The sequence below is a fragment of the Vulpes vulpes genome, chromosome 5 (genome assembly GCF_048418805.1).
Source record: "Vulpes vulpes isolate BD-2025 chromosome 5, VulVul3, whole genome shotgun sequence".
NCBI classification, from domain to species: domain Eukaryota; kingdom Metazoa; phylum Chordata; class Mammalia; order Carnivora; family Canidae; genus Vulpes; species Vulpes vulpes.
This window is the reverse complement of record NC_132784.1, coordinates 2,019,644-2,033,639: the sequence shown is the minus strand read 5'-3', so window position 1 is coordinate 2,033,639 and position 13,996 is coordinate 2,019,644. Positions and strand designations below refer to the sequence as shown.

At 47.4% G+C, this 13,996-nt stretch overlaps 1 pseudogene; it reads right to left on the bottom strand.

Annotated features, from left to right (window-relative positions):
* Positions 1-279: 279 nt before the first annotated feature.
* LOC140598960 (peptidyl-prolyl cis-trans isomerase A pseudogene) lies at positions 280-977 on the bottom strand (annotated as a pseudogene).
* Positions 978-13,996: the final 13,019 nt, after the last annotated feature.

Genomic DNA, 13,996 nt, shown 5'->3' with positions numbered 1-13,996 from the left:
TTAAAATGCATATTGTGATTAAAGCAGGCTTGATGGGAATTTCATAGATCCTGCCACTTTCTCTTCCTGTCTTCCTTGTTAATCTTTTGTGCTTTCCAATTACACTGTGTAAGTCCTGCTGCTGAGTGTGAGAATCCATCTTCCTTGGGAGAGCCTGCTAATTACCCTCTACAGCAGGGTAGTGCTGTGGATTTTGTCAGAGCAGAAGGGGCCAAGGCCCGGAAAGTTTAAAGTTTTTTTTTTTTTTTTTTTTTTTTTTGTGGTTTAGATTTTATTTCATCATCATAAACTGAACTCTGCAATCCAGCTAGACCTGGGGAAAGGAACCACGGAGCCCGCAGAACTGCAGTGAGAGTGCGGAGACTGGGCTATTTCAAGCAGGTGGGGGTGGAGGGGCGCTCTCCTGAGCTAAAGGAACGGTCTGGAAGTTCAGATAAAACAGGAATTAGATTAATCAGATCTGTCCACAGTCAGCGATGGTGATCTTCTTGCTGGTCTTGCCATTCCTGGACCCAAAGCGCTCCATGGCTTCCACGATGTTCATGCCCTCCTTGACCTTGCCAAAGACCACATGCTTGCTGTCCAACCACTCAGTCTTGGCGGTGCAGATGAAAAACTGGGAACCGTTTGTGTTGGGTCCAGCGTTGGCCATGGACAAGATGCCAGGCCCTGTGTGCTTCAGGATGAAGTTCTCGTCGTCAAACTTCTCCCCGTAGATGGACTTGCCGCCAGTGCCATTGTGACGCGTGAAGTCCCCACCCTGGCACATAAATCCCGGGATAATCCTGTGAGAGCAGGAACCTTTGTAACCGAATCCCTTCTCTCCAGTACTCAGAGCACGAAAGTTCTCTGCTGTCTTTGGAACTTTGTCAGCAAACAGCTCGAAGGAGACGCGGCCCAAAGGCTCGCCGTCCACGGCGATGTCAAAGAACACGGTGGGGTTGACCATGGCTGGACGGCGACGGCTACTCCGGGGCGGACCCTAGACTCCACCAGGAGAGATAATGCTGTTGAGTGATCAACGGTATCATGTTTCAGTTATTTATAACTCTGTTTTAGTTGGTGCCAGTGTCGGCTCTGCAGAGGCACACATACAGCTCTTGTGAAAAATGCAGGTGTGGTGCTGTTCTGGGGAAATGGAACTGGGTGTCCTTGTGCGTTAAGAGCCTGGGAAGAGTCGGGGGCTGGTGATTCCCGAGTATTTTGCAGGTGTGCACACTCTCATCTCCATGTGATGCACTGAGGGCAATAGGTCTTCACCTGGCCAAGCGCAGGCCTAGCTGCTTGGACTGAGTGATGTGCGGGCCATAGCCCACAGGTGCGGTGGTATGTGAGGGGTAAGCCAACACAGCTTTCAACACAAAGGCCTGGGGACCTGCAGTAGGAGAGAAGCCACACTGGGGGATTGTGCTCTGATCAGGGAAGAAGAAGAGAGGAGTCCGTTGGAATGGTTCTCACTGGATCATTCATTCTTTCTTTCTCACACATACCTGGATGAGCTGCCATGTGCCAGGAACCCTTCTAGATATTGGGGCATAGCAGTGGACGAGACTGAAACCACACACATACATACACACCATAATAATGGGCACTATGAATGAAAAGAGTGAAGCAGAGTAAAGAAATTTATACAAATGTGTGTCTCTGTGGGAAGAAGTGGTATATATATATTTTTTAACCAAGGAAGGCCCTTTTAGTAAGATAAAATTTAGCAGCAGCCAGAAAGAAACTGGGGAGGGAACCACGGAGATGCCTGGGAGTATTCTAGCAGAGAGAACAGCAAGTGCAAAGACCTTGGGCAGGGGCAGGTTCAGTGTGTTCCAGGCTGCAGGGAATTGATGGAGAGTAAGGGGACATGCATTTGGGGATTAAGGGCTGAGAGCAGATCATGCCTGAGAAAGCTGCGCCTGCAGGGAAGCTTGGCCTCCAGCTCCCTTCCTGCCTCCTAATACCTCTCCTTAGGGGGAGGGAGGGTAATCACACTTATTAATCACCTATGATGGGTTTTTTGTGTGTCTCCTAGGTCAGTATGACGAGTTCTGTTGGAGAAAATGGAGGCCCGGAAAGTTTAAATGAGTCGTCTCTCAGCAAGGCTGGCGGAAGACCCAGGTACCACCTACACCTCTCTCCATGATGCGCTCCAGGACCTCTTATTGCACACCTGGGCCACACCTGCAGCCCTCTGGATGCTGCCCACCAGGACTTCTCATTGCTCTTATCCAAGGACTTGCTTCTTGAGAAATGCTCTCCCGGCAGAGGGTGAGCTTGTTGCACTGGTGTTCAGTGGAAGCAGCATCAACTGTCCTAGGGAAACTGCCACTCAGCATCTTATGTGGGGTGGCAAACAATTAAAATGGAATCTCTAGTCTCAGGAATTTTGAGGGAAAGTGGGAAAGTTCTCTGAGTACTCCCTAATGAGCCAGGGAAGATCAGGGCCACTGTGGCCTCCCTGGGGCCCTCTTAGGCCAGGCGTCCTGGATGGAGGTTGGGAGTCCCTTGTCTTGACATAAAAGTAGAATGTGCTTATCTTACCCTCTCCCAGCACAGCCCACCTAACTTCTCCGTTATTCTATGGTTCTCTTTCCTCTCAACCACACTGAACTGTACACCGTACCCATTTCCTCATGGAGGGAGAAGTTCAATGTCACAAATTCCCAACTCTTGTCAACCAAACCCGCTGCTGAGTGTTCTAGAAACAGAATGGGTTGGCTCTTCTCTGTGTTCAAGATTTTAATCCCCTAATCTACACACAATCCTGTTGAAAACCCCAACCCTCTTGGATTTACTCTACCCTTGCAGGGCTTTTTCAAAGGGAATGTCCTGGAACTTCTTAGAATTGTGTAGGCTGGAACAGTACTCCAGAGACTTTCTTGTTTAGAGCTTTAAATTACCAGGTAACAAAGCACATACTATATAAAATGTCTCCTGTTCACAATAAACAATGAAATGTTTATGTGTTTGGTTTTTTTTTTTTTCGCATTTCCCTAAAGAGTAAAAAGGAGTCGAATTTGCCAGCTGCTTATCAGAAGTTGTGCCCAGTGTCCTCCCATGTCTAGGACCACTGTGGTTTTCTGTGTCTTCCGTAGAAAGTCATGGCTCCCTCCCATCTAGGGGGCAGGGCTATTCCTGGCCCCGGGGAGAAGTTGACATTCCGCCCCTCAGAGACCCTTGAGGAAGTCCAGGTGTAATGAAGTGTGTCCTCGCCAAAGAAAGTGAGGCCAGAGGGGATGGGTCTTTCCTGTCTGTGCAAACATGATCCTCTGAGGTTGGTCGCTGGCTGTGGCCGTTCCTTCGGGAGGGCACACCTCACTCCGCAGGCGCTGTGTGGAGGGGGCTCAGCATCCACATCTCAGACACAGCACATGGCAGCTGGATTCTAAGGCTCTAAAACACTCTGGCAGGATAAAGTCTCAAAGACTCTAGGCGTCTGGTATCCTCCAGGGTCATAGGGATCCTGGGCACAGAGAGGCAGGTGGGTTAGCTCCCTGCCACCAAAGAACCTCAGCCTAGGGGAGACCACAATATACTTCGTACACTTACCAGTAAGCTGTTCAGGACCTACGTCAAGGAAAGTGTGGGGTCAGTGGAGGTGTCTAGCCCAGATTCTACACGTTTCTGGAAGAAGCAGCTTGTAACTGAGCAAAGTTTTGAAGGATGAGTAGGAGTTAGCCAAGGGTAGGGACAGAAAGAGGGAAAGCTGGGTGGAAGGAATAGAACACGTAGAGGCGGAAGCACAGAGCAGCATGCCACATGGAAGGTGGCCAGGAGCTTGGCCTGGGGGACCACAGAGTGCTGGGGACAAGCGGATGGTGCCAGTCCACCTCCACCCTTCCTCCATGCTGTGGGCCTTGGGTTCAAGAAAAGGCATCGGCTAACACAGACCAGTTTACTGGGATCGGGAGACTTATCCCACGTGGGCCCCAGGCACAGCAGCAGCCTTCTCTTCGTGTACTCTTTTGGGACCCCAGCTCATTTCCTCTGCCCCAAGGCTGTACAGTCACTAAGTTTCCAAGTCCCAACGCGTGTTTTTATTCCATTACATTTTGGAGAGTCATAGTTTTTTTTTTTAATTTATTTTTATTTTTATTTTTTTATAAATTTATTTTTTATTGGTGTTCAATTTGCCAACATATAGAATAACACCCAGTGCTCATCCCGTCAAGTGCCCCCCTCAGTGCCCGTCACCCAGTTACCCTCACCCCCCACCCACCTCCCTTTCTACCACCCCTAGTTCGTTTCCCAGAGTTAGGAGTGGAGAGTCATAGTCAATGGGAAGCCTAATGTACAATAAGTTTATCACATAATTGCCAGGATTTGGTGTCTCTGCTTACTTTGGAGGATTATTAATCAAAGTGTCACAAATGGGTGCATGCAAAGATGTACTCCTAGAGTTGGGGGAGGCTTTCATACAGAGATGTCCTGCAGTGTCTGAAAATGTCACAATGATCGGTGCGGTTGGCTGGCTTTTGAGCATAGCATCCTCTCCAGAGCAGGTGCTGACACTGTTGAGCATTGCAGTCACACACCAGGCTTAGGGACATGTCATCAGACGTGGCGCCCATCCCTGCTGGGCTTGAGGCTGAAAATGGCTCTACTGACAGCATAACTATTATGTTTTTAACGGAAAATAATTTAATGAAGGCTTATTCACAGGGCAGGGTTAAAGGAATTAATAAGAGCTGATGAGGCCTGCAGGGAGCTTCAGCAATGGTGGGAAAAGCCATTTCCAGCTGCAGGCCAATGAGCGGAGCTGCCCTCCCAGCGCCCAGTGGCAGCCGCGGCGGCTAGGGCTGGGGTGAGGAGCTGGTGTGGCTGTGGCTGCAGAGGGCCACTGCCTCTGCTACTATTATTAATGACGTTTGCTGTCTTTTTTGTTACCATTTCAAAAATTGTGGTTAAATATATATGACATAAAATTTACCAGCTTAACCATGTTTAAGTATATAGTCGATGACATCAAGTACATCCATATTGTCGTGTGAGCATCATCACCATCCATCACCAGAACGTTTTCAACCTGCAAAGCTGAGACTGTGTGCACCGAACAGTGGCTCCCCATTCCAGCTTCCCCTGGCCTCTGGCCACCACCATTCTGCTTGTGATTCTATGAATTTGACTATTCTGTGTGCCTCATGTAAGTGGAATCATGCAGTATTTGTCTCTGTGAATGACTTATTTCACTTATTTCACAGCGTTATGTCCTCAAGTTTTGTTCAAGCTGTAGCACACATCAGAACGTCCTTCCTTTCGAGGCTGAGTCATACCCCAGTGTGTGCATTCGCTGCATTTTGTGTTTCTTCCATGTTTCAGTCACTGTGATGATACCACTATGAAGACGGCTGCGCGCATATCTCAGTGAGACCCTGTTTTCAATTTTTTTTTGCATCTTATGGTAATCCTATGTTCAATTTTTTGAAGACCTGACTAGAAGTATTATATTTAATGACCGAAGTGATTACTTTCCTTTTTCTTCTGGATCTCATTGTTTTCATTTGGAACTGGGACCAAGAAGTCCATACTTCTCAGTGCAGTTTGGTAGATTCTGTTCTATAATGAATTACAGAGCATCTTACAAATCTTAACTACTATTGGTTATTTCTCTCATCTTTCCTATCCTCTTAGGAATTTTTGGTGAGTTCTCAGCACTGTGCTGTACAGGGAACTGTTTCCAACTGTTGGCTCAGAGGTGGACACCAGGTTAGGCAGACTCCGATTTTATGTGAGGCTTAAGGACAGTTTGGTATTAGGGTGGGGAGCGATGCTGAGGGACAGCATCTATAAGCTTTGATTCCCTAATTGTCCATGAGGTAGTAATGCTGACTGAATGAGAGGCCCACCTGTCTCATATGTTCCTAGGTGACAGGTAAGGTAATGGGTCTCAGGGAGTGCTGTGGTGGTGGTGGGAGTCACCCTGGGGGCTAGTTCAGGCCCTCTGCTAGGGCTTGCTTCTCCCTTCCCTGCAACTGTTCTGCTGGCCAGTAGCCATGCCCCTTCTTCTTCTCCCCACTTTTAGTCTATCACTAAGCTCCTCACTTCTGGCTCCTAAATCTGTCTTAAAGTCACCTCGTCTCTCCACCTCCACCACTGAGACCTTATCTAGAACCGATTTTTATCCAGGTCCCTCCAAGTACTGAATCTGGCTAGAGTCTCTTCCTCCATCCAGTCTGCACTCAGGGGCCCTTGGGTTCTTCCTAAGCTGCCAACTTGGCTGGATGATGATTGCCTTCTTGACACCCCCAGAGCCCAGGCTAGCTCTCTCACTCCCAGCCCTCTGGGCTACAGGGATTTCCCCTACCCCTGCATTCCCAGACAGAACTTCCCATTCCTCTCCCTGGAACCCTTCTCTCAGTCCTCAGCCTGAGCTGAGCCCTGCAGAAGTGGGTGGTGGGCAGCTTTCCTCTGCCTCTGCAGCACTCTGCACTCAATTCTCACTCCAGCATTTGTTGCAATCTTCAGCAATTTCCTATTTTCTTTTGATCTCCTGAGGGTAGGGCTCCATCCCCTCCCTCGTGGTAGGTCCCTTTATACTTTCAGAGAAGAATGAAGGAGAGGACACATCCAGGGTTTTTAACTTAACTATGTACTTAAAGGTGAGACTTCCCCAGACGTTGGCATGGTCCTATTCCTAGACACAATGTCCCACACGTTACACTGCTGCCATCCCATCAAGTTGGCTGGCACCTGTCCCTCTGAGGCTCACCCAGCATCATTGCTGCATTTCTCCAGTTGACTTGTTCAGCTGGAACTGCTTTATCAATTGGCTGAACAGCTGGGATCCTGAGATCAATACAAAAGATTCACGGTTTACTGCATTTGTTAGATGTCCTATTTCTATGATTATAAGTGTTCTTTGCTAACCACTGTAGCACATTAGCATATCTGGATTTTCTCTACTATTTAGAAAATAAAATTATGTTTTAAACATACTGAGGTGCATTCTTACCTGCCTTAGGCGCCGTGAGAATCAGCTGTTCACTGGTCTCCATGGGAACCTGTCAGAGGTGTGACATTCACAAGTAGCCAGCTCTGTGTCTGTGATGCTTTCTGCATCCCCTGTGACCTACAGACCCTTATTATAAAGTATCAGAGCAGAAAGCCCTAACCAGCGACTCTAATAATGAAGGCCATGTGACTCCTTGGTCACATACAGCCTTGCACATCCAACCAGCAGCTCCTCTGGAAGCTTCTGCCTGCCACCCACAGCCACCCACATCCCTTAGTTTCTTCCCTGTGCTCCCAAGTGTTTTACACAGTCAACTCATTCCATGCTCACATTGTCCTCCTGACTGTTTAAGTGTCTGACTGGCAAAAATGGCACCCTTGAGTGGGGCCATTAGTCCTCGAGACCAAATTTGCCACCTGGCAAGTACTCAGGAGATATTTGTGAAAGAATGAGTACCTGAAGGGGTGAATGAGGACTATGAGAAATGACCCCGGCCTCTTTTAGGACCATCCTTAGGCCTTTTGGAAGAAAGAAAGAGCCCTGCCCTAACAGTTGTGCATGGTGCCTGTTCTTTCTTGATTATTATAATACTAACTTTGTATTATTGATAATTATTTATAAACCACCTCATGAAACAAAAGTGGGAGAATTTGAGGTGGTGTTCACAGTACATATAATTCTACCACATGTGAAAGGTCAAGGAAGGAAATGGGGCTGGAAGAAAACTTAGGGGGGGTTAATGGATCAGGCGGTCTCTTCTCTGTATGAATGTGTACCATGCTTTCTTGTGCCATTGCCAGGTGTGAGCCCCACTTGACTCCTTGGCTCTCCATGGATCAGAATAAAGAAAGAAACAGCATCTCACAAGATGAGAGAAACCAGCCTCTGTGGGTCCTGAGCCTGAAAGTTGGTTCCCAGTTGCTCAAGGAGAGACCCCACTGTGGGCATTAAAGCCAAGAGTCTCCAGGAGAGCACAGGGAAGTGGCAGCTGCCATAGACCTGCGGGGCCCATCTGATCCCAGATGAGGTGGGAAAGAATCCATAGCCTGGAAGCAACTAACAGAGCCTCTGGAGGCCACACTGGTCCAAAGGAAAGGAGGCCCTTAGATGGTGTGTTTTGTTGAACATCAAACAGCGTGATGGATCACAGACGTGCAAATGCCAGGAGAAATATAAAGCCCAGCAACCGACAAGCACACGTGCGGCTCTATCACCACTAAGTCATAAAATTGCCATTAAGCAGCCACCTTTCTCTTCCAAACCTCCTTACTGATCTGCTGTTTGGGATAAAGTGACAGTATTAGGCACATTGGACCTGGTGTGGGAAATCTAGGCTTGTACTGAAAGACATTATTAGCCTGTTTTACTCATGGGACAGGATAAAGCTGGGAGGAAAGAGGGTTTGGAATCTTCCCCTGTAACTTCAAGGTGTGTTCATTCTGGGTCTGCTGGGTTTGGCGATACAGGAAGCTGAGTGCCTTGGGCCTGGAAGATCAGTCTGGAACTTGGCCCCCACCTCTAGCAATTCCTCCTAGAGTGCTTTCCACTAGGCTCTGGGCGAACCAGGCCCCAGATTAAAAGCAGAATAGTGCGGAGTGGAAAGAGAGCTCTGGGATCAACCTGGGGCCTCCATGGGGGGCTTGGATACATGCTGCAATGTGGTTGCAAATCTTCCATGAAAATGTTGAGATGGAAGCTGTGCACAGTAGGTGCTCAACAAGGAGCCTCCCTCTCCCCTGGTCCCTGGCTCTTCACTCACGCATGCACCGACTTTTGGTAGGTTGTTTAGTGGGTCTGCCATGCTGTTTTAGATCATGGGATCCTTTCTGTCCCAGGGCCCCCCCAAGCTCAGGCTTCCTGGGAAGGAGTGAGCTGGCCCTTTCAGATGAATGTCTGTGGAATTACGTCGGCAGTTACATAGCCTACAGTGAGGGTAAACCACTGGGATTTATGGCGCATGGCTTCAAATCTAATGCGGCATCCAGGCTGTGTTTCCACATGTCCCTATGTGCCCACGGAAGAGCTGGCATTGTCCTTGCTCTTTCTTTTCCTCCACAGTGGTAAGCTGAAAGCCCCTTTCTCAGGCATAGGGTATGTTCCAGAGGGACAGCCTGGAGAGGGAAACAAGAAGCACCATTGATTTCCCATCACGATAAACATTCAGCTAGGAAAACCTCTCCTCTTCTCCACTCGGAGTCATTTAAGTACCTGCTGGGCAATGTTCTCTGCTCTGTGATGGAAGATAAAGGAAAGGTATACCTCTGCATTATGGGTGGGCCTGGAGGCCACAGGACTTGGAAGTAGCTAGAAGCCTGGAAAGGGCTTCCTTGGGCTGGCCACTCAGCAGGTCACTCTCAGCACTTCCCTCCTAAAGCCCAGGGCCAGGTCTTCCCAGTACACCCAGCCCCACATCCCTCAGAGTGCTGCTGTTCGGTATCCCTGCAGACATGGGATGCTCACCTCTAACCCATGTCCTGGCCTTGCATTGGTCCTGCTCCCCTGCAGCCATGGCCACCTCTCTAGATAGACTACGATGCTAATGACGTCCGTGATTCTGCTGCTCTGCCGAAGCAGCTTCGGTATGTTGCTTTTGCAGGCCCCTATCTTGCCATTATCTGCTCTTGCAGTGTCTTGAGAAGAACACACTGATGGCTCCTGGTTTGGAATCATAAAAATTATGTATTTGCAGGTTTAAGCCAGCCAGTGGCAGTCCTTTGACATGATGAAATGGTCACTTTGAGAGATTTGATGTTATGCAACACGTCAGTCAGATCTGCACTATTTAATTCTCTGGATGTGGATCCCTGGGTGGCTCAGTTGGTTAAGCATCTGCCTTTGGCTCAGGTCAAGATCCCAGGGTCCTGGGATCAAGTCCTGTTGGCTCCCTGCTCAGCGAGGAGTCTGTTTCTCCCTCTTCCTCTGCCCCTCCTCCTGCTTGTGCTATCACATAAATAAAATCTTAAAAATATAATTTGCTGGATGCGAGTTTACAGAGAGTCAACTTAGTTTTGGAGTTTTAAAAAATATTTTTTTTCAAATTTTTTAGCTTTATTGAGGTATAATTGATAAACAGAAATGGTAGTTTTAGTGTACAACTTGATGCTCTGATACATGGTGAAATGATCACTACAGTCAAGCTGATGAACACATCCAGCACCTCACACTTCTACCATTTTCTTCTTGTTTATGTGTGTGGCGAGAGCACTCAAAATCTCCCCTCTCAGAAAATTTCAAATACACAATTCAGTCCTGTTAACTATAGTCATATTGCTTGCTGTACAGTAGATCTCCACAACTTATTCATCTTGCATAATAGAACTCCGTGACTCCTTTACTAGAATGTTCCTGCCCACTTCTCTGCTTGGTAGATCCTATTGATCATTTATGGCCCACAGCATAGGCGCCTCCTCCAAGAAGCCCTCCCAGCCCCACCAGCTCACCTAGGCTCGACTAGCAATGCACAGTGGAGGGCAGCATTCAGCAAAGTCTTACTGGATGAAGAGGCTCCACCTCTGTGGTGGATGAGGGATGGGTATCCAGAAGCAGGAGGCAAAGATGCAAAGACCTGTCACTGTCATTGATGTCCCAGTTTCACCATCATCCACCCTCTTATACACCTGTGGTGACAACTCTTGGGAGCCAGTGTTGGTTGGGCTGTTCCTTAAAGATTCCCTTCAGTCCTGGGACACCTAGGTGGCTTGGAATGCCCGGGTGGCTCTGGTTGAGTGTGTGCCTTTGGCCCAGGGTGTGATCCTGGAGTCCCGGGATTGAGTCCCACAGTGGGCTCCTTGCACGGAGCCTGCTTCTCCTTCTGCCTGTGTCTCTGCCTCTCTCTCTCACTCTCTGTGTCTCTAAGGAATAAATAATGTGCAGTAAAGAATACCAGCAAGGTCACCTGCAAGGTTAGGAGTCTCACCTCGTTGTCTGGACCCATGCTATTTGAAAATTCATACTTTGCCTAGCTATTTTCTTTTAAAAATACAAGTGTAATCTCTGGGGTGCCTGGATGGCTTAGTCAGTTGAGTATCCAACTCTTGATTTTGGCTCAGGCCATGATCTCAGAATCATGATCTCAGTGTCATGAGACTGAGCCTTGCCTTGGGCTCCACGATCAGAGGGCATCTACTTGAGACTCCCTCTCTCCCTCTCCTTCTCCTCCCTGCCACACTCACACACTCACTCTCTAAGATAAATAAATAAATCTTTTAAAAAATATAAGTGTAATCTCTGCTTATAGAAAATAAAACAATGCAGAAATCCATAAACATTCCTTTTCCCCTCTCACTTGTGAGGAAATTCTTGCTCAGAGGCTCAGGGTGGTTGAGGGGTGGGAAAAAGAGGACTGGCTATGTGAGGACTGGGCCAGATGGCCATAGGCCTGCCTCCCCTGACGATGTGGGGAATGCCACCTACAAAGGCTTTCTACGGCTGTGATTTCATCCTTCTGACACATTGTCTCAGTCCAGTGTCCCCCACTCAAACAGAAAAATGACAGCAGGTGGGAGTGGCCATTCCAGGCCACAAGCTCAGCTAACTCCTGGCCTGTTGTAATAGCCCACTGCCTTGTCTGTTACATGACACACAACTGATCCAGCCTCTACTTCCCGGTCCAGCCTCCTGTGGACCAGGAGAGCCTTAGGGGAAGAGAGTGCTTTTGGAAGCATGGACCACTCCTTTCAAGCATGAGTTAGTCACAAGCTGTGTGTCCTGGAGAGAACATCACTTCTCTGACCCTCAGTTCTTTTTCTTATTTTTTTTTATTTTTTTAATATATATTTTTTATTGGAGTTTGATTTGGTGACATATAGCATAACACCCGGTGTTCATCCCGTCAAGTGCCCCCTTCAGTGCCTGTCACCCAGTCACCCAACCCCCTGCCCACCTTCCTTTCCACTTTCCCTTGTTCATTTCCCAGAGTTAGGAGTCTCTCATGTTCTGTCACCCTCACTAATATTTCCCACTCATTTTCTCTCCTTTCCTCTTTACTCCTTTTCACTATTTCTTATATTCCCCAAATGAATGAGACCATATAATGTTGGTTCCTCTCCGACTGACTTACTTCACTCAGCATAATACCCTCCAGTTCCATCCACATCGAAGCAAATGGTGGGTATTTGTCATTTCTAATGGCTGAGGAATATTCCATTGTATACATAGACCACATCTTTATCCATCATCTTTCGATGGACACCGAGGCTCCTTCCACAGTTTGGCGATTGTGGACATTGCTGCTAGAAACATTGGGGTGCAGGTGTCTCGGGGTTTCATTGCATCTGAATCTTTGGGGTAAATCCCCAACAGTGCAATTGCTGGGTCGTAGGGCAGGTCTATTTTTAACTCTTTGAGGAACCTCCACAGAGTTACCAGAGTGGCTGCACCAGTTCACATTCCCCCCAACAGTGCAGGAAGGTTCCCTTTTCTCCACATCCTCTCCTACATTTTTTGTTTCCTGCCTTGTTGATTTTCCCCATTCTCACTGGTGTGAGGTGGGATCTCATAGTGGTTTTGATTTGTATTTCCCTGATGGCAAATGATGTGGAGCATTTTCTCATGTGCTTGTTGACCGTGTGTATGTCTTCTTTGGTGAAATTTCTGTCCATGTCTTTTGCCCATTTCATGATTGGAAAGCTGTGATCATCAAGACAGTGTGGTACTGGCACATAGATCAATGGAACAGAATAGAGAACTCCAAAGTGGACCCTGAACTTTATGGTCAACTAATATTCGATAAAGGAGGAAAGACTATCCACTGGAAGAAAGACAGTCTCTTCAATAGATGGTGCTGGGAAAATTGGACATCACATGCAGAAGACTGAAACTAGACCACTCTCTTGCACCATACACAAAGATAAACTCAAAATGGATGAAAGATCTAAATGTGAGTCAAGAATCCATCAAAATCCTAGAGGAGAACACAGGCAACACCCTTTTTGAACTTGGCCACAGCAACTTCTTGTAAGATACATCTATGGAGGCAAGGGAAACAAAAGCAAAAATGAATTATTGGGACTTCATCAAGATAAAAAGCTTCTGCCCAGCAAAAGAAACAGTCAACAAAACTACAAGACAGCCTACAGAATGGGAGAAGATATTTGCAAATGACCTATCAGATAAAGGGCTAATTTCCAAGATTTATAAATAATTTATTAAACTCAACAGCAATGAAACAAACCACCCAATCATGAAATGGGCGAAAGATATGATCTGAGCCTCAGTTCTATCTTCTGCTTGTGTAGATAGTAATATATACTTTATAAGACTACAATAGAATGAGACAAGATTCTGTAAGTAAAATGCCTAGATTGGGTTGGGCCTACATAGGTGCTTTGTAAATACTGAACACCTTTCTTATCATCCAGATCACCCCCACTCCAATCCTGATATGAATCTGGGATGTGAATATTATACAATTACTTGCTTGAACATTATTTAATTTTTCTTCCAGCTCCATGTGACAAATCAAATTAAATATGGCTTGGTAGCCAGCTTTGTGAAGGGGGCTCCCACCTCTCTAGTCCTATTACTAAGCATCCAATCTCGCCTTGTCATTGAGAGACAGCACTGCTTTTCCACTTGTCCAACACGGGCCAAAGTGCTGGTCTCTCTAGCCTGAGCTCAGAAGGCAGAAGACCTAGTCCTTTGGGTCTTGTTCTATGTCTACAATCAGGCCAAACACAGATCGCTTCAGCAGCTTGGAGCCCACTGGATCCTGGGAATGTACCTCTCTGTCCAGCTCTAAATAGAGGAAATGAAACGCTGTCAGACCATCCTGGGCACATGCCCAAGGACAGATGAAGTCCCAGCCCAGCCTTGTTTCTCCTCTGCTCACATGGTCAAGAAATGGTTTACCTGGTGAGGCCTGTCAGCTGAAAGGAAAAGGGGCGTCCAGAAACAAGGGGCTTCTTTACAGCACACTGGCTTTTTCCTCATTTGCTATAGCCTCTGCTTGGAGCTTTTTGGAAGCTGCAGGATCTACTGGATTTACTGCATGGATGAAGGCAAAGGCCCTGTTGGCCTCTCTTTGGTTGCCTGAGAGTCTCAAGTCTCTTATCT